Source organism: Manacus candei, unplaced genomic scaffold, assembly GCF_025592945.1.
Source record: "Manacus candei isolate 608988 ecotype Guabito, Panama unplaced genomic scaffold, ASM2559294v1 h1tg000014l, whole genome shotgun sequence".
In the NCBI taxonomy this organism is placed as follows: Eukaryota; Metazoa; Chordata; class Aves; order Passeriformes; family Pipridae; genus Manacus; species Manacus candei.
Window position 1 is genome coordinate 73,205,237 of NW_026138062.1, and position 25,825 is coordinate 73,231,061.

Sequence of the window (25,825 nt, forward strand, 5' to 3'; positions counted from 1 at the left end):
AAGGACATAAAATAACATCTCCACATAAGTATTTGGTAATAGATTTTTGACCAGCTGAACTAAGACACAGCAGGTTTATTCCTTAATCTGGGCCCCATAATGATGGAAACCTTTTATCTTGGGAGGGATCACTAAACCACAAATGCTCCACTGGGAAGACAAAGCCTTTCAACTGACTTCAATGAGATTTAAGAGATGGGGCCAACTGAATTAAGGGATACTATTATCCATACCAGTGTCAGATTTTGGTGGGAGGTAGCTGAGTTGTTTGGGTTTTTTGTTCGTTGGTATTGAGAAGGATAAATGAAATATACTGAAGTTTTTTTGCAGAACCTTTGCAAGCTTAAGAGCTTGTTTGTCTATTTAAATATCTGACATAGCAGCACGTGAATAAAGCCAAGACCAACCCAATCTGCACACAGAATGTGAAATCCAGTATATTTCATGTGTCTTTTCTGCCCATCAACTCTAACAATAGCTCAAATATAGGAGCAAACAAAGCCTTCCCCTACATTTAGCAAAACCCTGAAGAGTTTCTGGAATACAGTTGTTACTACAAGGGATACCAAGGGACTCTTGATGTTGAATTCCTTTTCATATGGTTTGAGGTTATGGAGTGGGTTTGATTACCATGATACATGTACAGGTCATGCCTGCCACAGGAGTCATGTGATTTTATTTGTTGAATAGGAGACATGATCTAATGTGAACAGAAAAAGATGATATCAACAAACACATTGCTTAAAAACCCTGTGAGGACTTATAACCTCCATTATACAATGTGGATAAAACTTCATATTGCTAATGCAAAGCAAAATAGCTTCAAGTTCCAAATATTAAAATCATTTTTTTAATCTTGACAACTTTTCTCCATTTTTCTCTGCAAAAAATTAGACTGTACAGATTTATGATGAAAACAAGCCAAAACCTATGTTTGTGGGACCTTCTTTTGTCCTCATTTAACCTGCAAGTTTACAGTTACATGAGCACGTTAAAGGAAAACCAAGTCTATCTACCAAACATTTAGATCAGGATCAGAGGCCACTGTCAGATTCTGTCTCATGTTTTAAAACAGTATGTAATACCTCATTTATCGATAAAACGATGGGTTTTACTTCATTCATAGTTAATTCATGATCATGAAGAGCAGTATCCCAGACCAACTACTTACTTTCCAGATCTATTACATGCTGAATGTAAAAGAAATTAATTTCATGGGTAAGTTACATTTCTACTTTAAAAATTTCCTAGCACTTGTTGTCTCAGTCAAGAGTAATTTTATATTTGTCTACTCTCAAAATTAGAGCTTCTTTTTCTTCTTCCTTAGATGACTCCTCTGCAAGCACTTAGATCATCTTAAAACAATTTTTTTTAAAATTACAAAACCAGTGTTTATTTATTACGACCACTAAAGACCAAAGTCATTCTTCTGGAGAAACAACATTATTTTCCATAACCTATACAAATACACAAGTTCTACATATAGGAGGATGTTAATTAAAAAATGTGTGTTCCCCATTTTCCTCATTCCCTCATCGCTGCCTCTCTCCCCCTTCTTCCCTCTTTAAGACATTTGGGAACCTGTCAATGTATTCCTATCAAGTTGTCTTTGACAATGTTTATGTTCTTGCAGTCAGTTGGGGCCCACATTAAGAGAGAACTGATTCACTCTCAAATTACTTCTGGCTTATGCCAGAAACGGAATCTGCACTATTTGATGTCATGCAGGTGTGGGTTATCCAGCCTACAGCAGAGTGCTATAGGACATGGCTCTGACACATCCTCCTTGCCAAAGCTGAAAGTGCAAGAAATTCAGGTCCTCTTCATACATTTTTATTATTATTTTTAAAAATCTTAACCAGAATTCAACTTGGAACAACACATATTTAGTTTCTATGGCTCACGTCTCTTCTATCTTCAACAAATTATATTCTCTACCCGGGGTACATTTTTTTTCATTATGTAAGCTTTTCTTTTTGTCCAGACACCATGGTTAATAGAATAATGTTCTAGAAAGAATGCTGTGCAAAACACAGCTTGGTAGAGCATGGCCTCAAATGGTATCATTTATTAAGAAAATTAGCAATTTAGCTGAATATGAAGAATAAGGGAAAAAGAAAGGGAAAAGGTAAAATACTTTCATATATTATTATATTTCAAAACACAACAAAGAAGGCTAGATCTTATAGATAAGGTAGAATTTTTCTATTTAGATAAAAACTCTGCAAAGTTGAAGGGATTTTTTAAAGGATTTTTTTCTTCAGCTTCATCTTATTTGCATACTTATTGGTAAGTTTCTCTATTTAGATGAAAAATTCTTTTTGTCAGAAATACAGACACGGGTCTTCATTTTCATGTTCTAGCACAAATAAGCCAGTTCTTTATATCTTTTGCCGTAGTCTGTGATTTTTTTTTTCCAAAGTGAACATTTTCCAGCATTTAACTGATTATCTGACAGAAGTTACTGTCTAAATTGAAAATATTTCCAGATTTGTTTCAAAAATTCAATATTACACTAACTGCAGTGAATGTTTATGGCAGCTACTCAGCTACTCATTTGGATGAATGGGTGGATGGATGGATGGATGGATGGATGGATGGATGGATGGATGGATGGATGAAGGGATGTAAAAGAATTTCATAGATCATGATCAGATTTCATGTACTATTTTGTTAGGAAAACTTTTCTTTTGCTCAATAAGCATTGAAAAAAGCAACTTGGTGATATATATTATTGGGAGACACAATGACATATATACACCATCACTTGCAGAAACTTCTCTGGCAAAAACTAGTGTATTTTTGTCTTGTATTACCACTATAGAACATCTTGATTAAATTAAACATGAAATACAACACATGTGTCTTAACGTACATGCTCTGGTTCTGAGGCTTTTGTTTCATAAACCATCTTTCTCCTGAGATGTATCTATTTAGGTCATGACTTAGGTAGAGATTAGGTGGAGATTCATTCAGGTTAAGTCATTCAGTAGAAACCCTTAGATATTCAGCTTTATGGTTCTGGCATATCAGTGTTTTTCCTTTCTAAGTGGTCTTATAGAAGACCAAGAGCCAGAAGTTTTCATGGCTCCACTTAAACAATTCGAAGTCACAAAATGAAGTTTATAAGCAAAATACATCCTAGAAAGCTGTAATGAAGGAAACTGATTTCATGTTATCTAAAAATCTATGATTTGGACAAGAGAGAGAGATATAAAAAGAAAACAGCAGGGAAAATTTCTTTCCTCCTATTGTATGAGAGCAGTTTTTTCTCATTAGGCTGCCTCTGGCTGCTGATTCTTCCCGCCAATACATTGCTGGTTTATCCTGTATTCCTTTTTAAGACCGTGTCATCCTTCTTGTCTGGTTTTCATTTTCCCCATTAATAGGAAAAGGAGAAGAAAAACATGCAAAAACCAGACCCTGAGCAAGTATATCTATAAATTGGCTCAGAAAATAAACCAAAACAAATTCCAAGTAGAAAGTCACAACATTGTAATGTCATGTTACCCCAAAATACTGACTACAAAATGAGACAGTGTGACAAATGGAAGTCACTAAATATATTTATGATCCTTGAGAAAGTAAAGTTGTGTAGTAGCTGTGCCTTTTAGAAAATCTTATTTATGGAAAATAGTGAAATTTTTGTTTTAAATGGTTACCTTATCCTGAACTAGGTATCCAAGACTAGAGTACATGCTCCTACAACTTTAATTAGAGAATCAGACAAAGTAGTAAGAAATATTTTTTCCTACTGTAGAGGCCCACCAAGTTACCCTTTACACAGATCAAGTTAACCATGCAGTCAGGTTTTTCAGAATATGAGAGTAGCTGAATAGTTTCATTTTAAGGATACAAGCAACAGTATAATTTATTATACATTTCTTAAAAGCTCAGATTTCAATGCTCCTGTGGCAAGCATTTGAATGTTTGGTGTTGGAGCAGATGGAACGTTTTATAGCAAGGCTTTAATTCTCCATCCAAAAGGCATTGCTCTTTCTTCTGGTCAAAGGTGAATTTATTCCCTCTGCTAGCTCTGTCCTGGGGCTCTCCCTAAGCAAGCTCTGTCAACTGTGCTGTGCTTCTGCCAAATTACAGGATGATTTTGTCATGTGGGCTAATATTCCCCAGTGGTCCAGTTTTAATCAAATGCATAAAAGCGAAGCACTGTTGAACAGCACAGTAACAAAACCAAGTGCTTCAGAGAGAGAGGAAGGAAGCACAGTTGTGTTTTAAACTTTGTGCATGTGCAAAAGTGAAAAACCTGCCACACTTCAGAAATGCTCTCAAAGCAGGTCCTACAGACAGCAACTCACACTTATAGCTGCCCTTAAATTTGTAACGTTTCTCACTGTAATAATAGAAAATATGATTCATATTGGAAATTATACAAGGGACTGAGTTCATATGGGTGAACTTTAGGGTTGTTGTCTCATACGTACTCCAACAACATCCAACTATCTTAGTAGAACTGTAAAGCAACTTGCATAATAACCTGTACAAACTTCAGGATAAGGTTTTAAAAGCCAGTGGCAGAGGCAAGAGATGGTTCAGGCCAGAGAAGTGAGCTTCTGCTGAGGGATCATGCAGGTTTTGCAACATACTAATATTATATAGCAATGAAGCTGTTCTAACTGGCTGTCTCACTGAATACATGTATAGACTCATTCTGTGCTTTTCTACAGCAGTGCCTGCTATGCTAGTGTAGGAACAGTGTCTTATCCTTTACAGAGAATCATAAATAAAACAACAACAAAAAAATATAATGAAGAACATGGAAGAATTCAAAGACCATTTCTAGGTTGGCAGATGGTTTATAGATGGATAGTGGCAACCCCATAGAGAGAAACAGTTGATGCTGACAACACGTGTCCACAATATACACCTTTCAAGGCTTTTTATTTCAGATTAACTCTGGTCTGACCCTCTGGACTGAATGCCCATTTGCAGCTGGAGTGCATTAGTTACACTCCTGGAGTGTGCTAAATCTTCCAAATCTGAATCTTAGTTTCATCTGAAAGGAATCAAGTTGAGGCACTGCAAAAGCTCCACATGACATCAACCAAAAGCTCAATAAGAAAGAAAGAAAAATATGCATTTCAAAAGCTTGCTCTTGATTCAAACTAACACAGTAACAAAGATGTGCCCTGAAAATACATATACATGTCTCAGCCCACACACATATGTGTTACTAACATCAAAATCCCCAAAACAATTCTACCATAAAATGGTGGATATAATTTATCTGTTTTCTTTATGAGTTCATTTTCTTTGTTTACTACAAACCAGCATAACTCTATCAGGATTAATTCGCCCAGTATTTTATTTTAAACTTCAGTCTAATTAAATTTTAAAATCTTTTAATGAACCTTGTCATACAATTTTTTCCTCCATTAAAATTTGATCTCAAAATAGCGATTCAGTAATTTGAAACTAGTTAAAATTGTTCATTAGCACGGAATTCTGAACACCGAATTAGATGCTGCACTTGTAAAATAAATGTTGCGTGTTAAAACAAGTTGGTGTTCTATAATGCCATGTAGCTTATCAGGGAAACTATCTGTGTACATTTAGCTTACAGTCTTGCCAAACACACCAGTTGATTTGCCTTGGTAATACTTTCTCCATGTAAATAACAAGTGCGTTTTACTTCTCAGCAACAATGGAACAATTAGCTTTAAATCATGATTCTTTGATTCTACCACAATAAACTTGAAGATGAATGTGTGAAAATACTCATTTAGAAATAGGAAAGTACAGACCCACAAAACATTCTATTATTACTGAAAAGACTGAGAAACATAATTTTTCTCATATAAGGATAGGTGAAGAAGGGCTTCTGTATTTACCCATTCACACTCACACAACAGCAAAGTTAGAAGACACAATTTAGGGAGACAAAATGCCTGGTATTCAAGATTTCTGTGTTAGTTTAGAAGACCCTTTGCTCAATTACAACCAGCAAATATTTGGATTTCTTTTTAAACTCTGGTGCATCGCTCATTTCCCAAAAGACAGTTTCCAATAAGCATCTAGAGTACTTAGTAACTGAAAAGTATTATATTTTTAAGTGTGCTCTGTGGCTCAGGGTTTTACATAACACAACTTGTGAACAGATCTCCTTTGCTTTATTTTTTTGCATACTCAGTAGTGTATGTTCAGTACATCGAGGACTTTACTTTGAAGAATGAAAAAGGTAATTGCACTGTGCTATAGTGGGCACTCCAGAAAGCACCTTCTTCTTAAAGACTGCAGCATATAGCCACTTTTTATAGAAAACAGTTTGGTTTATCCCTAAGGAGTTCAGTTGGCTGCTGCAGAGTAAGGCCATGTCTTACTAGGATGTCTTCATCAAGTAATTATCTCAGAAAAATCAGGACCTGGCTTTGAATTCTCTGATACTCTGCTACCTTAAAACAGCTTGTATCTCTGCCTGTACTACAGACTGTGTAGTCCACAATGGTATTTATGTACGTATCCCAATTCATATTGCAGTAGCCTAATATTTTAGGTACTTAGATGTTCTGATACTTCAGATGCTCAGAATAATTTGATGTTTACAGCAATCAATGACAAGTGGGATATGTTGATAGGGTGAGCACCAGCTTTGAAAAAAGCTCCTGTCCACAGTACAAGTCCACAAGTCTCTTCAGCTGCCAGCATTGTTGGGAATGAAGGCAGTTGCTTTTAACAGGGAAAATGTTTTCCACAAAGTTCTGAATGAAGAATTGTACTGAAAATGCACTTTTTATGTATACCAAAGGAGCAGAGCAGTGACAAAAGCTAACATTTAAAATGCAAAGCAGCTAGTGTTGTGTGACACAGTGTGAGATATATCTCAAAGTCTTAAGGCTGACTAATTGAATTGCCATTGATAAGATGTCACTTAAAGAGACATCTCTGCAGTGAAACATGGGTTTGCTGTAAATGACCTGTCATTAGAGCCATGGGTAATGTCCGTGTCCAGACTGAAAAATACTGTAGCTCCCAGCAATATGCTCAGTAGGAGTTAAAACAGCAAGAATGCTAAGAAGTCGGTGTACACGAACCACCAGAGAATTCTGCCTCAGGTGCTACGTTAATTTACTTGTTGGCACACATTAATTGAAACCAATCAATAAGGCTGGTGGTACAACAGAGGGAATGCAAAAGAAGTAATCGATTGCCACACTTACTCATTTTAAACTTGGAAAACAGGAATAATTTAGTCTAAGATTTTTCATTTCTGTCAATACAGATAATGGGATTACTTATTTGTTTTCTATTCTTTCAGCACTAATTATAATAACTATGATGTCTTTCAACATCCCTCATGTAAACCCCAGTATTCTGATTAGCAGCTGTTAACTTGCATATAATGAGAGTGACTTCTTTCAACTGAGAAGTTAGAAATTATATGTTTTTGCTGTTACAAACAGTGCTCATCATTTTGCCACACTGAAAACAATTATATATTTAAATAATTATAAACTCAATTTGATTTTTCCACTTATGGTATACTAGCTTTTCAAATTTTTGTTCTAGGAGATAAACATTTCAATTGTTTATGAAGCAGAGAAAGAGCTGAGATTTTTTTTTTTAATTTTTTTTTGCACTAAATTTGCTTAATATATTCATTCTATATGTCCAGTGTTGACTGGTACACCTTTTAATTTTTAATCTAGGTTGCTGTGTCTTTTTTCTTTTTTTTTTCCTGTTATCTTCTTTTCTACAATTATTTCTGTGAGCTCCAGCAGTCAGTTGCCAAGACTACACCATGTAAAAAAAAAAAGATATAGGACAACTTCTTCATATGTGGAGAAATGCACTTGCAATTATCACCCTCTTTTCATGAAAACTGTTCATCCTTACTGATCTGTTTCCAGAGAGATAATGGAAATCAGCAAATTGTTATTCCTTTGCACAAGGAATGGGCATTTGCATCGTGGTAATCATGGTGCCAGTCACTATCATTATGTCTTTGGTGACACCGAGTTTTCTCAAAATTTGTCCATAAATGAACAAAATATAAAAATTTAGCCTCTGTCAAACATGTAACACATCCTTCCACGTCTGTGACAGCATTACTTTCCTTCTGATCACGCTCAAAGCCATATGAGCTTAATTTTTCGTGCTCTGTTGGACTGCACATAATAGCGCTCAGTTCAACCTCCAGACCAAGAAATGGATCTGCAACTGTTGTCCTTGGGCACATGGAGGTGTGCAGATGTGTATCAGGTTTGATGATGGCAACCTGACTCAGTAACACTCTTTGCCATGGTTGTGGGTAAGCGTAGGCAAGACATGAAAGATGCTATATAGGAAAAAAAAAAAGAACATATTTGCCCATACTGATTAGTGGGCAGGATGTTTATTAAGGGATTGGCCACACTGGGCAGATTTTTCTCACACTGGCATGTTTTGCTTGTAAGTGAACTGAACCATCCAGCTACAATTTCTGTGTACATGTATTTGTCTCCAGACTCTTGCTTAATTTGAGTCTAACATATCAGTTCTACAGGATCATTTTCTAATGCAGTCTAATTACTTCTAATTCTTGGAGGGAAAAAAAAAAAAACACACAACAAAACAAAATAAAAACCAACCACAACTATTAGCTTTTTGTTAGACTGAAGATCCCATAACCCTGCAGATGCTACTTTTACCAAAGACTGGGAGTATCAGTGAGTACTAAAAGTGTATGCAGTGAGGGGGGTGTTGTTGCTAGACAAGCCTGAAAGCAAAATGGCAAATAACATCCAACTGAAAACCAATTTTTTCTGTAAACTCAAGTAAGTTTACTGCAGGCCTTTTGAATTACCTTTTGATTATTAATGTGGTAGAGATTAGTGAAACACTGAGGAACAGCATCAAACTCGCTTAGGCCTTTTCCATGACAGGAAAAGGCTGTACAACAGTAGGGAATTATGGATTACACATTTTTCAACAGGAGTTCTTCGGCCACAGGTTAATTAAATTCCCAGAAAGGAGAAAGTCATGGGTGCCAATTAGTAAGTAATGGGTGAGACTGAAACCAAGAACTGAATCCCAGGTTACTGCCTCGGGAATTCAAAGTTAGGCTGAAGCTCATTTTCCCTCTCTCATGTTCTCTAAATCTTATTCATGACTAACGATTTCAACAGTTTGAAGTAGTTTGAGCTTTTTATTTTGAAACCTGGAAGGAACAATACTGAAATCTCCAGGAATCGAAATGTACAGACCGTAATTATAGAGGTCGAAGTATATACTTCCAACTCAAACTTTATTTTTTTTTTCTTAAAGAAAAGTTTCTGTGGCAGGCAAAAGAAGTATAATATTCTACATCAGACTGCTCAAAATTTTTGCCATTTATTTGCAGCTACAGAACAGGATTCAGAGCCAGCTGTTTAATACGTCTATTAAAGTGAAAAAAATCACCTTTATGTATTTTGCACTACTCATTTAAAATACTAAGAATGAATGATAACAGCTAAAGACATACTAATTCTCCTTTCTTCTGGTAATAAAGGCTAAATAATCCTAATTTTATTCAGTCCCACATAGTTGATCAAACCCAGAACCAAAATTATTTCATAAGACTTCTTTTATTGGAATGGAGAGATTTAGTAGCTGCATTTGTGAGGTTTAGAGCAACAGTCAATTCATGGATTTATTTCAAGACAGTAAATCTAGGGAATGTTCTCACATTTTCAAAAACTACTACAGACAGTCTTTCCTCCCTTTGAAAATTGTGCCATTCAGCTTCTTCTGGAAAATGTAATAGGCAGGCCCTGTGGATGACTGCAAAAAAAACCTTGTGCTGTGAAACCTCCTTTCCTAAAGATTCAGGTCCTAAATCCCTTCTCCAGTTCTATTACAACAATGCCAGTTACCATTCATTCCCCTTCCTTCCAGTCACTGTGGAAAATGGAGGTCAACTCCACATTTCCCAGTTTCCCACCAGCACATGCCAAAGTTGCTCAGAGGGACAAACTAGGAAAGGATCCGAGTTTGATATGGTGCAGTTTGCTTCTCATTAGCCAAGAAGAACATAGTGCTCAGTCATTCAGTAGGACTAAAAAAATAGAGAAATACTGTGGTAATGTGGACATTAATTTGGGTCTCCCTCTCCTCCTCTGACACTTGTAGGAACTTAGATATCTTTGAGACCTCAATCTCTCCAGCAAATTGAACTGAAGAGTCAGATAGCAGATTCCAAGATTGGCTATTGAGAATGACTGACATTGTAATTGCTCAAATATTTTGTCTTCACCTGTTTGAAGCATGTGAGAAATGGATAATGTAAAATTATTCCAGTTACAGGTACTAGACCCCACCTATGCTGGCCAACACCACTGTGAAGCCCAGCCTGAAGAACAGTGTGATTGAGTCCCCTCCTCTCAGACAAGTTTTATCTTAAAGACTCTGGCTTTATCATATATGTATTCAACAAAATAACTTTACAAAGAAGCAAGCAGAATGTATCCTACCCTGACCTGTTAGGACACCTAAGATAAACAACAATAAAAGAACAGATTTCTTACCAAAAGTAGACTAAATGGACAGACAAGGGACAAAGGGATAATAATAATATTATTAAGGGCTTACTGCAGCAGCACTTCCCCAGGTTATCCTTGCTAAAAAAATAAAAAATAACCAACAAACCACTAGCAGCTTTGTAAAGAGATGACAAAGGTCAGAATGCATCCTGAGTTCTTCGGCTGTATTTTTTCCTTTTTCTTTTAATATACAATAATTCCTTTAATTTCTTTTAATATACAATAATCTCACTTGAGAGGGAAAAGACTCCTAGAAGCAAGTGTGCTGTTTCTGTAGGACATATAATGCTTGAGTATCCTCAGCCTAATGTCTCAAGTTTACATTCAAAGATCCACTTTTAAAGCATTGCACAAATGGCTTCACAATGTAATTAAAGGCTTATAAGCTTTATTCAATGGTCTCTTCAGCACGCTCTGCTCACCAGTTTATAACTACAAAGGCATTATTTAGGGAACATTAACCTCAATGTTTCATTTGAATCAAAACTTATAATTTTAAACTTTTAAAGGCAACTTATCTTCCACATAAAATTACGAACAAAAAGTGGATCTCAAACACGATGTAAAATAACTGCCTATCAATCTTTCCTACCAGACCTTCCACATTCATACTGTCTTAGCCTGCAGATCCAATTATCCTCCAACATTTGCTGCTCAACCATGCTGAGATTATTCACCAGCCCTCCAGTTAGACTGCAATAAGAGGTCTGTAGGTGCATTTACACTCAGAGAAATAAGGTATAAATGCTAGGATTGTCATGGTATCTTTTTGAGTTACATGCACAGCCATAAACTGTACAATAATGAATAAGACTATTTCCAGCTGCTTTATCCATTCATTTGCATGACATTTGGACTTGCTAATTTTAAAAAAATCTAGGTGAAGCATACCTTCAAGATGGTACAACCCTTGACCCAAAGGCCTTACAAATAGAAGTACTAATATCACATGGAAGATATTTCCTCCTGTGCCCAGACAGCCGAAGCTCCAACATGGATATGTGATTACCCTCTGTAAAGGCAATCTCAGCTCCTTCTCACTATTCTTTTTTTCCTTAAGCTTAGCATTTTAAGAAAGCAATCACACGTGCTGAAACTGCATTGACCTGAAAGATTATGTTCTGCACAAATTTGGCAGACTTTCTGATTCTCAGCAAAAACATTAACAGCAGATTAATGATAAAATGGTTTCTGATACTCCAGTCCTCGTGGTCTTTGCGCACTGCAGTAGTTGTACATCACGGCAAAACAAAAGCCCTCTGCCGCAGGACATCAGTGTACATTGCCAAAAATGTCAGAACCACAGTTTTCAGCCCAAACCTGCAACTACTTGAACTGCAGGAGTCATTTCATTAGCTGACAGCTGCAGTAAGCTGTCCTCTCTCTGTGAGGAGAAGCTACTGGTGGGAGGTACAATTCACACAGGCAGACTCCATAAATCATATACCACTTAAAGAAAAAGATACTTAAGGAAACATTCACAAAGAACTGTGCAGTACCTTTCCTATTTATGATCTTTATGTTCATGCCATAAAAGTTTGTATTTCAAAAGCTCAGAATAAACTTTAAAGATGTGAGCCAAATTCGGGAACATCCAAACTTTTTGTTCCTGTTTGTACTGTTTTTGCTGATCTAGAGAATCTAGATCCTTGGTGTTTCTTGATGATCTATTTCTAGTGAATGTATTCCTGCTGACCTAGAAAAAACAGAATTAGGTTCTTTAGTTACAGGTTGAAACCACCATGCTGGTGTTTATTTACTGTGTTACTACTATGTAAGATAATAAAAAATTGTAATATGTAATTAGCTGAAAAAGACATTAACATTTCAAAACCAAGTGGTATTAGGAATATACAGCGTATTATTGAATGCATTAACATACATAGACATTTTTGAGTCTTTAATGCTTTGATAACCTTTAGTCTCCAGCTGTCTAAGGAAAGCTGTAGACAGATATTAGTCATGAAGTTGTGGGAAGAGGCTTCAGTGTCACAAATGAGTGTTTGCCAGCCACTGCTGAGCCAGGCAAGTAATAGGCCTTCAGATCTACCTCTTCAAATGCTTTATGTATTATTCAAACACTTTTCATGGAAACAATTGAAAATTGCTGGTGGGTAATAATGTAACTGTACACCCAGACTTGTTTTTTTCTTTAAATCCATATTACATTTATTATATGAACCTAAAGCAGGTGTACATTCTTCATTCTCATAGCAAATCTCCTCTATTTTTTATCAGTAGCTTATTGCTAAACAAACAGAAATGCTATGTTGGAACAAATATAGCATTAAGAGAAAAATGGGTTATGTTATCCTTGATATTGCCTTTCCAGAGCTCCTTTTTAATATTTTTTTAAAATTACATAGCATTACACAAACAATTACACAGCTTGTTGTTTGGGGTGGGTTTTGTTATGTTTGTTTGTTTTTTTAATCTAGAAACACACTGAAAAGGATTGATACAGGCATTTTACTTCTGAACTACAGTCACTCTACTCTAGATGATTAGTACAAACCAATTAAAAAGCTACTACTGTTGAAGCAGAGTCTTGGAGAAGGGTTCTACATCTCTGTGACAGACACATAATTAGCTGTCACACCCCCGGAGTATTCCCAGGCACCAAAGACTCTGGAACAAAGCAGAGCAAAACAGGCACCTTATTCCTGCACTCCAGCAATGGCTCCAACCAGCAGGTGGCCCAGGTGGAGCAGCATTTAAGTTGCTTTAGCTGCCTAGAGAAGCAGTTCTTGTCCATTCAATTTTTTGAGCCATTTTAAGAAGTCATGGAGAAGAACAAACATACATTGCCAAGGGTATGTATTTCCATCACTTTTCTCCAGAGCTACTGATGAGAAGAGTATCTGTTCCACTAGAGGGAGGAGCAGGCTCAGGAACTGAATTTCCAACTAGTGTTCCACTAACACCTACAATAACAGACTCATTCCTACGTGAAGGATGGTCTGCTGTCAGAAAGTGCTGAAAAGGCAAAACTGGAACAGAAAGTTTTGTGACAAGAACAAAAATTAAAAAAAAATAATGAAAAGGAAGAATCTCACCTGAGGTACATTTCATTTTCTTATTTTGTTCCTGTTTATCCTGAAAAAGTGATGTGGGCTTAGTTACAAATCATGTCTTTCATATTATATTTAGATTTCTAGACCATTTTTTATTTTGACAGAAGGATAAAGTTACCTGGAACAGAGCAGCAATTAGTAGCTTATCTCCTCTCTTCTATGATATTAATATTTCTAATTCCGTGGTTTTCCCTGAAATATAGTTGAGATAGAACTGATCTAGAGATTTCAAAGCTTCAATTTTTCCCTAAGAAAACTCAAGAACTGCAAAGTCCTCACATCAGAGTTCCTATCTGTTCACCTGCATACAACTATATGCCAACTCACTGCCGTGAAAAGATTAAGGTCATTCACTACTGAAACTATTTTTAGAGACTTTGGTTGGGTCAAATCCAGTCACTATTTAGTGCAGCACAAAGGAAACAAGGGAGCAGCTGTATCTTACGCAGACAAGCAAGGCTACAAGGAGACATGGCTTCAGTCCAACCCATCCATCTCACCTGCCAGAGAATAGCTGTACCAGAAAAGGAGGACATTCAAGGGAGAGCTGGAACCTGCCACGCATTCCTTCCCTCCTCCCCCTCTGCAACAGTGCTCAGCCTGATGTACAGCCTCTATAATGCCATCCACACAAGTAACATATAGAACACTAAACATAGCAGCACGCTACTGTCTTCTGGTTGGGTTTGACTAGCAGCTGTCACAATTGAATTTCTCACTGGTGATTGAGAGATGGGCTGAAAGCAGACAAGACTCCAACAAAGAGTGCTGTATTCAGAAAGGAAGGTGCAGTTAAATGTTGGTTCCTAACTCCTCAGGCAATCATTTTCATAATGCTTTAGCATATGGCCCTAGAAAGTCTTGTCTCTTCCAGAGGTTTTACTGTAGCACATTCCATCAGGCCAGAAAGACAGAGACATTTTTAACAGAGCTTGACAAATTTCTGTTTGTCCTTGACCAAAGACATTAAACTCCCAGGATATTAAGACAGAAGCCTTGAACTTGATGGGATGCAAAGAGTAGGGTCAATATGCTTATGGTAGCCCCAGCAGAAAATGTGCTGTGTTATTTTATATTGCATAATTATTCTAAATATTTAGTCTTCCATGCTTCTCGTTACTGTAGCTCAACCAAGAATCAATGAAAACCTGAGTAACTGAGGTCAGTTGAAATTTTTCTGCCTTCCCAGAGATGTGTGAGGGTTTGGACCATTCTCCCAAGCAACATGTTATATTGTAGTAAGAATAAATTCAGAAAGAATTTTAGAGTCATCCATGATCATCTTAGCAGAAAACAGCAGGAGTGCCTTGTACCAAAGTGCCATAAATATTTAGTGCTTGTCTTTATTATAGGTTATTCCTGACATCAGGATAAGACGACATGTGTAGAATGGGATTAAAAATGCATTGCAGAGTCATACAGAGGTCAGTGAGAAGAAATTTGCATTATTCTGCTATTTCTAAAATATACAGATTTCCCTTCTGAATGTCTTGATCTGTGATGATAAGCAGATGAGCAGAAGAGCTGTAGGACTCACACTTGGCTCCTGTTGTCAGAAAAAACATTCTGAATAATATCATCCGCATCCACCTATGGCTGGGCTCTCCCTGGATCAATGCAAGGTTACAGCCACTGCCTCTTTTGATCTCTGTCAATTAGCACAGAACTTGTGGTCTCATTAGTCAGAGCTGGGTGATGCTGGGCACAGAGGGCAAACTTGAGCAACAGTAGATTATGAACTGTGCAGTATCACACTAAAACTGATGCATTTTGCTTCGCAGTATTCAGCATATCTTGACATAAATTAAGATCGGTTTCACCTGGTTTCATCTTTTAAAGTGCTGCTCATTGCTGTGAGCTGCATAAAGTGAAATTGTTTCATTGGCACAAAGTCAATGGGAATAGGTACAAGAGAATTATTGTATTTGCACTTGAAGTTATTTATCAAGTGAAGTGAATGCATACCCGTTATAACTTTTCCCAAAATAACCAAGAGGAGGTTGCTTTCCATCAGTGAAAAATTAGGGAGCCACTTTGAGCCTGTAGGCACTTTTCCCTTACAAATATATATCTGTGACCTCAAGTAATAAAAAAGAGATTTACTCTAATGGCAGTAGAAATCTAGTCTAGCAAATTAAAGATAGCCCTTCCTGAAAAACAGGTTGCAATATCTAAATTAACAATATTTAAAACACATTTTTTTACAGAAATACAGTTGTGAACTATGTTGTCAATGTGAATGGACTATTTATTGTGTAGTTGTACATTGGTTGTGTCACACACGAACTTAAGGAATGATATTGAGAGAGGAGTTATGGTCCCCAGAGAAAATCATTCAGGCCACCTATTTCAAATTCCTTCTAGTAAAGATTTTGAAAGAATTAATACTTATTTGAAAAAAAAAGTTCACAATCAGGAAGGTTGTTCATTCACACATTGACAATCTACATGCAAACACAAGCAAAAATATTTTAATTGCATAAGCTACTGATAGAAACATAACACCCCTCCCTAATCAAGTAAAGCTGAATGTAGATGATATTTAAGTATGGCAAGGCATGAAAATGCCTGTCCTTCTCTTAGCCATTTATGCTTAGTACATTTTATTAGTTACCAGAACTTTTAAGATGAAAAAACCTCACTATGTCAAAACATGTCCCAGAGCTAAACTTTGCACCTTATACCTTACAAAACTTTCAGTCTTGAAATGTATACGTATTCCTCAAGTGGAAATGTTTTGGACAGAGCTCTGTTCTTTTGATTAAAGTATTTTTTTGATCTTTTTCAGCTGAGATAATGCTTCAAGGTAGACAAATACCACTTATGCTACACATGGTTGAGGAACTAGAAAATTAAAATCCTGGTTTGGGTAATGTGCCAAACACAACTCAGATGATGTAATACTCTTCATTCCACCATGGCTGTAAAATTTTGGAAAATGTACTCATTTCCCCTTAGAAGAGGACTGCCTCTTGGTTTAGCTTACCATCCAGTCATTGTCATTATTTAGATATATATTATTCATAGGGTGGTCCTCTCCTTACTAGGGCTGCTTTCTGAGATGAGGTTTACTAACACACACAGGCTGTGGGTTACTCCAAAATATACTCCAGCAAACAGAGATAAAATTAACTTGCCGCGTCAGATCTCCGTGCAAGATGAAGAATATTTGGACCCCATAATTCCTTCTGCCATACTTTCCATTCTCTCATTCCTCTCCTATTTCACCAAGAGGAAGTGTTCCTATCTTTGCATAACAGAATGTAGATAGCTCAAAAGCATGCCTTGCTTTCATCCATATACAGCACACCCAATCTATAAAGTTATTTGAAATAGTTTTTTCAGCTCTTCATTTTGACAGCGTGGGCAGACAAACTTGATTACAATGCCACAATACAGGAAACAGTGATACAATTTAACTTTTCTTAGGTCTTATGGGGGAAATGTTCTCAAAACAAGCTTTTTGCTTGTTTTGAAAAACATTCAGAAGGGTTATTAGCCAAAAATACTTAGCTGCATCAGGGGCTTATCTGAGGACTGATGTTGGCTTTATTTTATTTAAATATTTCAGTTAGAACTGTCTGCAGTCCTGTCTGCCTTCAGACAATTTGTTTAATTTTCCTGTTAGATTCTTAGCACAGAAGGGATTTTTTTTTCAGTTGTCCGCTATAAAAACTTACATATGGGTTCAAAGATTCAAGTCATATCCTTAAATGCATTTATCACTAAAAAAATTCTTGACACAACTGGGGTGGATTTGAGGCACGAACTTGCAGAATAATTTAACTGAGTCACAGCTACCACTGGTGACAAATGAGAATAAAGAAAAGCATTTGACTTTCACATATTAATTTGGGTGTGGCAGGAATTCCAGTTAGAAAAACTAGAGTACATTTGGAAAGTTTTATAAGGAATCGAAATGAGTTTACAACTCCTTTGTCCAGCTGTTCTGAGTAAAATCCTGCTCTAAAGTATTTGCATTCTTGGAACAAGAGCAAGCTAGAAACACTGCTGCAATTTGTTTAGGTTTCCATATTTGCCAGGGGCGGTGCCATATGCATCGAATCTCCTCCTGTGTTGAGGTGATCTGTTCTTACATGTTTATTGTTTTAGAGGATCACTTTACCATTCATGTTCAGTTTCTTTGGTGCTTTCTAACCCTAATTTATTTTGAGTGTAGAAATCTTAATGAAGATTGAAGAAGTTCCTTAACTCTTGGGTTTTTTTCTAGAATGGACTGCAGGACACTAAAAGGTGTGAATACAGCAACTTAATGCGTGTATGCACGTAAGCCAGTGTCTTGTATTAACTAAATTTCTTCCATTACCATTCTACAGTTACTTTTAGAAAGAAAGGAGCTAAAAAAAACCAAAAAAATTTAAAATAAACCAAGTATTTAATTGACAATCATGTCTGATGTCAAACAGGTACATAAAATACTAGAAGTATCAAACTGTGATATATTAGATCACATAGTCAAATATGGTTCTTTTTGAATATAGAGTCACCTTTACAGCAAAGTTGCTAGTGTGAAAAAATCATCATCATTAGCAAGTGAATCCTAAACTAAGAAATTAGTCAAATTCTTTCTAATGCCATTTTTAGGAGCAAAACAGATTTATTGTTATGGGGAATAACAAAGATGCACATTTAAGTTCTTTCTTCATGCCTCCCCATTTCTTCTGTCATGCAGGGGCTCTGAGAGCGACATCCAGAGCATGCAATGGAATTTATGCAGAATTATTTCCCCTAAATTGAAGGAAGTGATATAGAAAAAGCTACATTCCAATTGCTACTTAAGATCTTTCTTTCTTCAGTCTGAAAATTTCTCAGGAGGGATGGGGATGACGCAAAACTTCCTCAGCTAAGGATTAACTTAGATTAACCCCACAGCAACAGAGAATCAAGATGAAAGGACTTTTGAACTCAGTGACACTCCTTGGTCGAAGGAAGCCCTGTGCTCTGAGCCAGGTGAAGATCCAGGCAGCATGAGCTACAATAAAAACCATGGCAGCTACTTTACTTCAGAATACTGAGGAGAAAAAGAAGGAATCATAGAATCATAGAATCATAGAATCATAGAATCATAGAATCACAGAATCACAGAATCACAGAATCAGCTGGGTTGGAAGGGACCTCTGAGATCAAGTCCAACCCTTAATCCAACCCTGTCACAGTTGCTAGACCATGACACTAAGTGCCACATCCAATCTCATCTTAAAAACCTCCAGGCATGGAGAATTCACTACTTCCCTGGGCAGCCCATTCCAACGCCTGATTACCCTCTCTGTAAAGAATTTCTTCCTAATATCCAACCTAAACCTCTCCTGGTACAGCTTAAGACCATGCCCTCTTGTCTTGCTGAGAGTTGCCTGGGAAAAGAGACCAACCCCCACCTGGCTACAACCTCCTGTCAGGGAGTTGTAGAGTGATGAGGTCTCCCCTGAGCCTCCTCTTCTCCAGGCTGAACAGCCCCAGCTCCCTCAGCCTCTCCTCACAGGACTTGTGCTCCAGTCCCTTCCCCAGCCTTGTTGCTCTTCTCTGGACCTGCTCCAGCCCCTCAATATCCTTCCGGAACAGAGGGGCCCAGAACTGGACACAGCACTTGAGGTGTAGCCTCACCAGTGCTGAGTGCAGGGGAAGAATCACTTCCCTGGTCCTGCTGGCCACACTGTTCCTGATCCAGGCCAGGATCCATTGGCCTTCTTGGCCACCTGGGCACACTGCTGGCTCATGTTCAGCTTTCTGTCAATCCAAACTCCCAGGTCCCTCTCTGCCTGGCTGCTCTCCAGCCACTCTATCATATATTGTGAGGGAATTGTTTCATTTGGAAGTAAGGGACCTCAATTCCAGCTACACTCTTGCCAGATATTCAGGTCTCATGATTCTATTCAGGTCTCTGATACCTCCTCAGCCTTAACTTAAACTATTCAACATTGTGGTTCAAGGAAGACAGGCAAGTGACATCTTCCATCCTAACTGTGCCATCCTGGAAGGAGAAAAGGATGACTTTTGGGCCCAAATAGCACATAAGAAAAGTCTGTGGCCTAAGAACTCAAGCACTTGACTGAATATAAAACTTTCTGGGCTCTGATTCTGACTCCTTAGACCAATTTTTAACATTATAACCACATGATACTTGTCTGAAGCCAATTGTATTACTGAGAACTCATACCAGAACTAGCAATATCTCCCCTCAGCTGGGGACAACCAGTAAGTTACCAATTCACACTGCTGTTGCTTGCCAACTCATTTTCTCTCTCCTGCCACACTCATTTTGTTGGTGTAAGGATCAACTTACTCTGACAAACAGGAGATGAGTATGGAAAGAAGACAAATACGCTCAGTGTGTTCACCACTGACAAAGAGGAAAGCCAGAGGACCCCTGGGGAAATAAATTTACTGTATAAAAACATGACTTGACAGACCTGGAGCACAGATCTGGAAATGGCTAAGGAAAGATGGATGATACAGGACTGTAAACAAACAAACAAAAATGCCCTTATGGAAGTCACACAGAGGGAGGCAAAAGGATGGTACACACTTGGACCTCACTGTGGACAAGGACAGATTAATGAGTAGAGAAATTTGGAGGACAGAGAGAGTTAATTGAGGCAAAGGATTGATGTGTTTGACAGACTATAAATTGGCAATGGTGAGAGAGGGCTGATGGGACTGATGATTAGAGGATGGATAGGGAATGAAAGATTTATGGACTGGGCAGTTTAGACAGATAGAGTATTACAGGTGAAACAGGATAGTCTATGAAGTCTCTTACAGATTGGAGGGAACATTTCATTATGTCCCATCGTGTGCTGGGTAAAGATTACTTGAGTTTTATGAAACCTAATGATGCTGTTTAACCTACATGCTCAAGGTATGTGTACTTGCTTTATAATTCTTTCAAGGGCTCTAGGGTTATTCATTTTCCCTGTCCTTTCTACAGCTTTTTTTTTTTTTTTTTAAGGCTATCCTATTACAATTGCTGAGGAGGACATACAATGATTCTCTTGATATTTCTGTTGTATGATGTATTCCCCTTTGATGAACCTAGAAATCTGTAAGTGTCTAAACTTTTCTTGAAGAGGCCATTTTCCCTATAATACAGGTAAATACATGTGCAAATCCACTCAAATTGGTTGAGTTATGGTGTTATGGAACACAGAAAGAGATGGAGAAAACATTAGGTCATAAGTTCCTTCTGAGTCTAGAACCAAATGTTGAACATGTATTTCCACAGGGAAATACTATTTCCTAGTGCAAGTGTTCACAAATAATGTTACCAAGAAATTTGAGTATTTATATGCAATTATTCTAGTATTTTCCTCAAGAGAAGAGATCAAAATGTGTAAAGTTCCTGATCTTTTATTTTAAAAAGGACGTAGGTAACAAGAACGTACAGAAATATATTAGCACAAGGACACACATTATAGGTGTTAAAAAATATAATTTGCATTCTAAACCATAGAAAAGGGCATCTGAAGAAAATATAAAGGTGGAAAAAGTAAAGTTTAGGCCCACTATTAAATTCTTCCTCTCTTTCACAAGCACAGGTTTGTAGCTTCTGATGGTTTAACACATTAACATACACTTCCTGTAACCTGCTACCTGAGAGTTCATGTCTGGCTCTAAGCAAAGCAACACAAGATTGCTATGTGTTTCTGAGGACACAGAACACACTCAAATGGGCAAGTGCAAAATTTGGGCAAACAAAAATCACAGTTTCCTGCTCATTTTTAAGTTTTGACCTAAGGACTCATTTGCTTGCCAGCTGATTCCATCCCAGAAGCATCATAGCCCATGGAATCCCCCTCACATAAAAGGTCAAGCAAATATAAATCTCCTCCTTCCTCCAATATTCTTTTTTTTTCTCTCCTTTCTTACACACTTACCTGTTGAACTATACAAGTCTGCTAAATATGCCACTATAAACGAGTCAGGGAAATCCAGACAGAAGAAGGCAGACTTCTCAACTCTCAGTTCTACTTAATATTTTACACATGAGTAAAGCACATTGCATTTGCTCCTCTGCATACATTGAAATTTCCTATGGTTTCCTCAAAAAAATCTGAGCCTCCTGTGACTAACACCTGTGACTCTGTTGCTCAGAGTGAAGTTCAGATGTGCACATAATACCTTGAAAAGTCACTTGAAGGGAGTACTTTGAATGTATAAGGTCCATGGGGACTATGTTGCTTATTGTGGCCCAAATCCAATTACAGCAGAGACAATATGAAAAGTCCACAAAGTGAAAAAAACAAAACAAAACAAAACAACAACCTCCCCCCCAAAAAATAAACAAGGTAAAGGAAAGCAACAGAACTCAAACAGCCTTCTCTGTTATTAAGAATCTAGTTCTCCTTAAAACCATATTGGGAGACTATGTCTAATAAGCCTTTGTTTATGCCTTGATGAAGACACCTGTGGATACCTCATTCCAAAATCGGTTGAGTCCTCCTCATTTCTCCAATATTCAACTGGTCAATATTTAATACTGAGGATTCAATATTACTAAGGAAAGCAAGAGGATAGGACTGAATTTCCTTTCACTAACTAAAAAGTCACTCAACAACAAACAAGCTGTTTCACGTTTCCACAATGGCATCCTTTGTTTTTATGAGGATTCTTATGGAGATCAGTGCAGCTTCTAAGCAAGTGTCAGCCATGGTACCAAACATGCTTGCAGGAATCTGTTATTGTAGGGGCTTGAGACAATTGCTACACAATTTTCAGAAGTTTGGCCATGTTTGCTGAAAGACTGAAAAGCAATTAACTACTCTGAGAAGTACTGGAATAATTTTATTAGCTTTCTGCCTTCTTTCCTTGCCCCTAATCACCAAAAGCTACATCTCTTACTGCACTCTTACAGCCCGTTTATACCAGTGTAATGTCCCTGGAATGCACAGCAGTGCAAGATGTAAGTAGAAAACATGCATGCAGACAAATATAAAGTAAATGTAGAAAAGGAGCACGTAGTAAAATAAGACATAATGTTTGGACATCAGCCTTATTACTCCATAATATAACAGGGCATTCTTAACCTGTTTTGTCTGCAAACTGCATCCAACAAAGGCTTCTTTTTCCTTTAATGAAGAGGGTGAACTTCAGCTTAATAAGAAATCTTCTCAAATGCCAGTTCTTGCCTTTCAGTTGAACCTCAGCATGTCTCTACACACAATGGTCTACGGTCAGAGAACTCTCCCTTCTATCCTCATGTCTGTGAAGCATGGGTATGCCACAAAACCTCAAAAAGAAATGCCTCTAAAGTTCTTCAATGTACTCAGAACAATCAGCAACTTAAAAATTTCCTTTTTGTAATAAAAATGTGAATTCAAATTGAAAAACACCTTAGCTCCATTTAAATCCTTTTTCTGAAGTCATCGATCATCAGTTAACCTTAATACGCCCCAGACAACATAAAAAGAAAAAAAAATTGTAAAATTAACACTTTACAAAAAAAAAAAAAAAAAACAAAAAAAAAAAAAAAAACAAAACAAAAAACCACAAAACCAAAAACAAACCAAAACCGGATTCAGATCGTGTTGTAGGTAAGTTTAATTGCATCCTGAATTTCGCGTATGCGTTTTGCCCTTCTCCTTCCGTGTTAATTTTTTTTTTTTTTTTTTTTTTTTTAATACCTTCACACTCAGGTGCGGAAACACTCCTGCTGCCGACCCTGCACTGAAGGAGCGGGTCGTGGCCGGGGTTGTCCGCCCGGTTCCCCCCTCGGGGGGCGCGGTACCCCCTGGCCGGCGGGGCCGAGCATCCTCCGCGGGGGCGCTGCCCCGCGGGCGGGGGCGGCGCGGGGCTGCGGCAGTGCCGCCGCAGGAGCAGCTGCTGCAGCGGAGGAGCCGGAGACAACCTCCCTCCTCCTCCTCCTCCTCCTCCTCCTCCGGCGTGCTGGGGGCCCTCCATTGTGCGGGGCTGCGCATCCCCCTCCGAGCGCCGCAGCGCCCCCGCGTAGAGGGGCGCTCCCCCCGCCGAGGGCTGGAGGGCGCGCTGTCACAGCCCCCCCTCCCGCGCTGCGCTTGCCATTTCTGAAGGTATTTATACACCTATATATATACACACACACAGAAACGCACAGACACATCCCTCCCCCCCCCCTTCCCGCTGAACTTCGCTCTCCGCCCCGCCGGGGATCGGGCGCCGGCGGGGGCACAGGAGGGCGCTTCCCCCGCAGTGCTGCTCCCCTGGCAGCGGCATCCCCGTCAGAAGGGAAAAGGTTACAGCAAGCGCGGCGAAAACAAAGCCGGCGATGCTCGCCCCGGCTGCGGGGACCGCCCCGCCAGAAGTTGCGGTGCGGATCCCGCATCCCTCCCCCGCCTCCGCCCCGCTCGGCGGCAGGACAGCCGGACAGGCACCCCGACATCGCCCCGGGGCCGGCGGGCACGGCGAGGGAACGCCTGCTGGGCAGTGGGTCAAAACTTCTTTGTTAGTAACACCCGAGCCCAAGGGCGGCGATAAGAGCGGGGAGCGCATCCCGAGGAGCCCCCGGCAACTTTTCCCGACCGTACGCTCGCCGCCGGTCCCCGCACAGAAACTTGTTGGACCGCTATCCCTGCGCTCGCGACTCTCGCATCCCTTCTCCCGCGGTGACCTCTCCCGGCGCCTCCAGGAAACTGTTGCCTTTTCCCGGTGCCGGTGCCCGGGCGCGGCGGAGCGGGGAGAGGCCACCACCTCCCTGGCACCGGCAGGTCCTCTGGTACTTGGGAGACTCACCCTCCGGGGTCAGAAGGCTCTCAGAAAACTAGCGGTTCCATCATCCAGGCAGTCCTTCCCAACTTTCCTTGCATAGAGCGAGGGCAGAGCTCCGCGTATTTATACGGAGAGGGAGAGAGGGAGAGAGAGAAAGAGAGAGCAAGAGCGCTGAAGTCGACAAGCCGCTCAGCAGACTTTTGAGTAAAAAGGGAGGATGAAACCGGATTCTCCCCAGCTATCAGGACCCTGGAGAAAAAAAAAAAAAAATCAAATCCTTCTCCGGCGGGGAATTCTTTCGGCGGCGCTGTCCGTGTTACTCTCCGGGCGCGGGGCGGGAGGCATCGCACACAAATAGAGCCCGGCAGCGGCCGCGATTGGCGGCGGCGGCGCCTCCCGGGTCCTACAGCCCCGGCGCCGGGCAGCGACAAAGCCGAGCGGCGGCTCCGGGGCGGGCACGGGCTGGGGGACGGGGCGGGGGCGGCCCCGGGGGCCGAGTCCCCCTTAACTGATTCGTTACCTCGCCTATTGTGATACGTGTTGCAGCGTTTGAGCGGGAGAAAGGCGCATTATGAAGGGTTGTCATGCCATCTCCCCTTTCGTGGCTGCTCTTGCAGGGCTATTGTGCGGTCTGGTGAGAGAAATGCGCCTGATTTTTTTAAAAACTGGGGTTTATTTGTATACAACCTTTTTTTTTTTTTCCTTTCCCTTTCGAAATTATCTGTCGTCTTCCCTAATAATTATGTAGTTGATACAGTAATCAATTATTCATTGAATTCCACTTACCTATGCTTTTTTTCCCCTCAAGTTGAGGCTTTCCAAGGGCACATCTACTCCTCTGTGAAAAGAGAGTAAACAAACATTCTTTAAAATTACGCAACTTATTTCTAATAAAAAGAGAAAAAAGTAGAAAAAAACCCCCCACAACAGTTATCAGGATAAGTTTTCTCCATTAGAGAATACAATTTATGATATTTATGGTATTTATGGTATTTAAAGTATGGTCCCTTTCTGGATGTAAGGAATCATTTGACTAGAGAAAATATCCCATTTGAAAAGGGCAGTAAAAAGAACAAAACCCAGAGGCAGCTTTTATGTATCAACTGCTATATGGAGAGTAAACAGGAGATAATGATGACATAGGTCAACATGACTGAGAACTAGAAACATAAGCACTTACATATAAACAAGAGTACTTCTATTACTGTCTGTAGATAATGTATATTGTATACTAACCATACATCTAGATAATTAACATTAATAGGCCTAAAACCGTGTATGTAATGAAATCTTTTAAATAGTGTATGAAGATTATCTAGAAATAAAGCCTGCAATATACTGCAAAGCACCATGCAGTTGAAAGTCTAAACATGCCCACTTGTCCTACCTAGAAGAATGGAAATCAGCAACAAGGGGACGTTGTTCCAAAAGGTCCAGTGTGTTGGGTATTAATTATATGGCAAGGTCCTTACAGTATAGTTGGGAGCTAACAAATTAAATACAGATATTATTGCAAATATTATTGAAAAGTCATAC

General features: G+C 39.0%; 1 protein-coding gene across 1 annotated transcript in view; it reads right to left on the minus strand.

The window, feature by feature from the left end:
* ROBO1 (roundabout guidance receptor 1) overlaps positions 1–24,804 on the minus strand; it is a 706,479-nt gene extending 681,675 nt beyond the window's left edge. Inside the window, exon 1 of the mRNA XM_051781122.1 lies at positions 24,314–24,804. The gene's annotated coding sequence lies outside the window, so the exon portion shown is untranslated. The remainder of the gene's footprint in view (positions 1–24,313) is intronic.
* Positions 24,805–25,825: the final 1,021 nt, after the last annotated feature.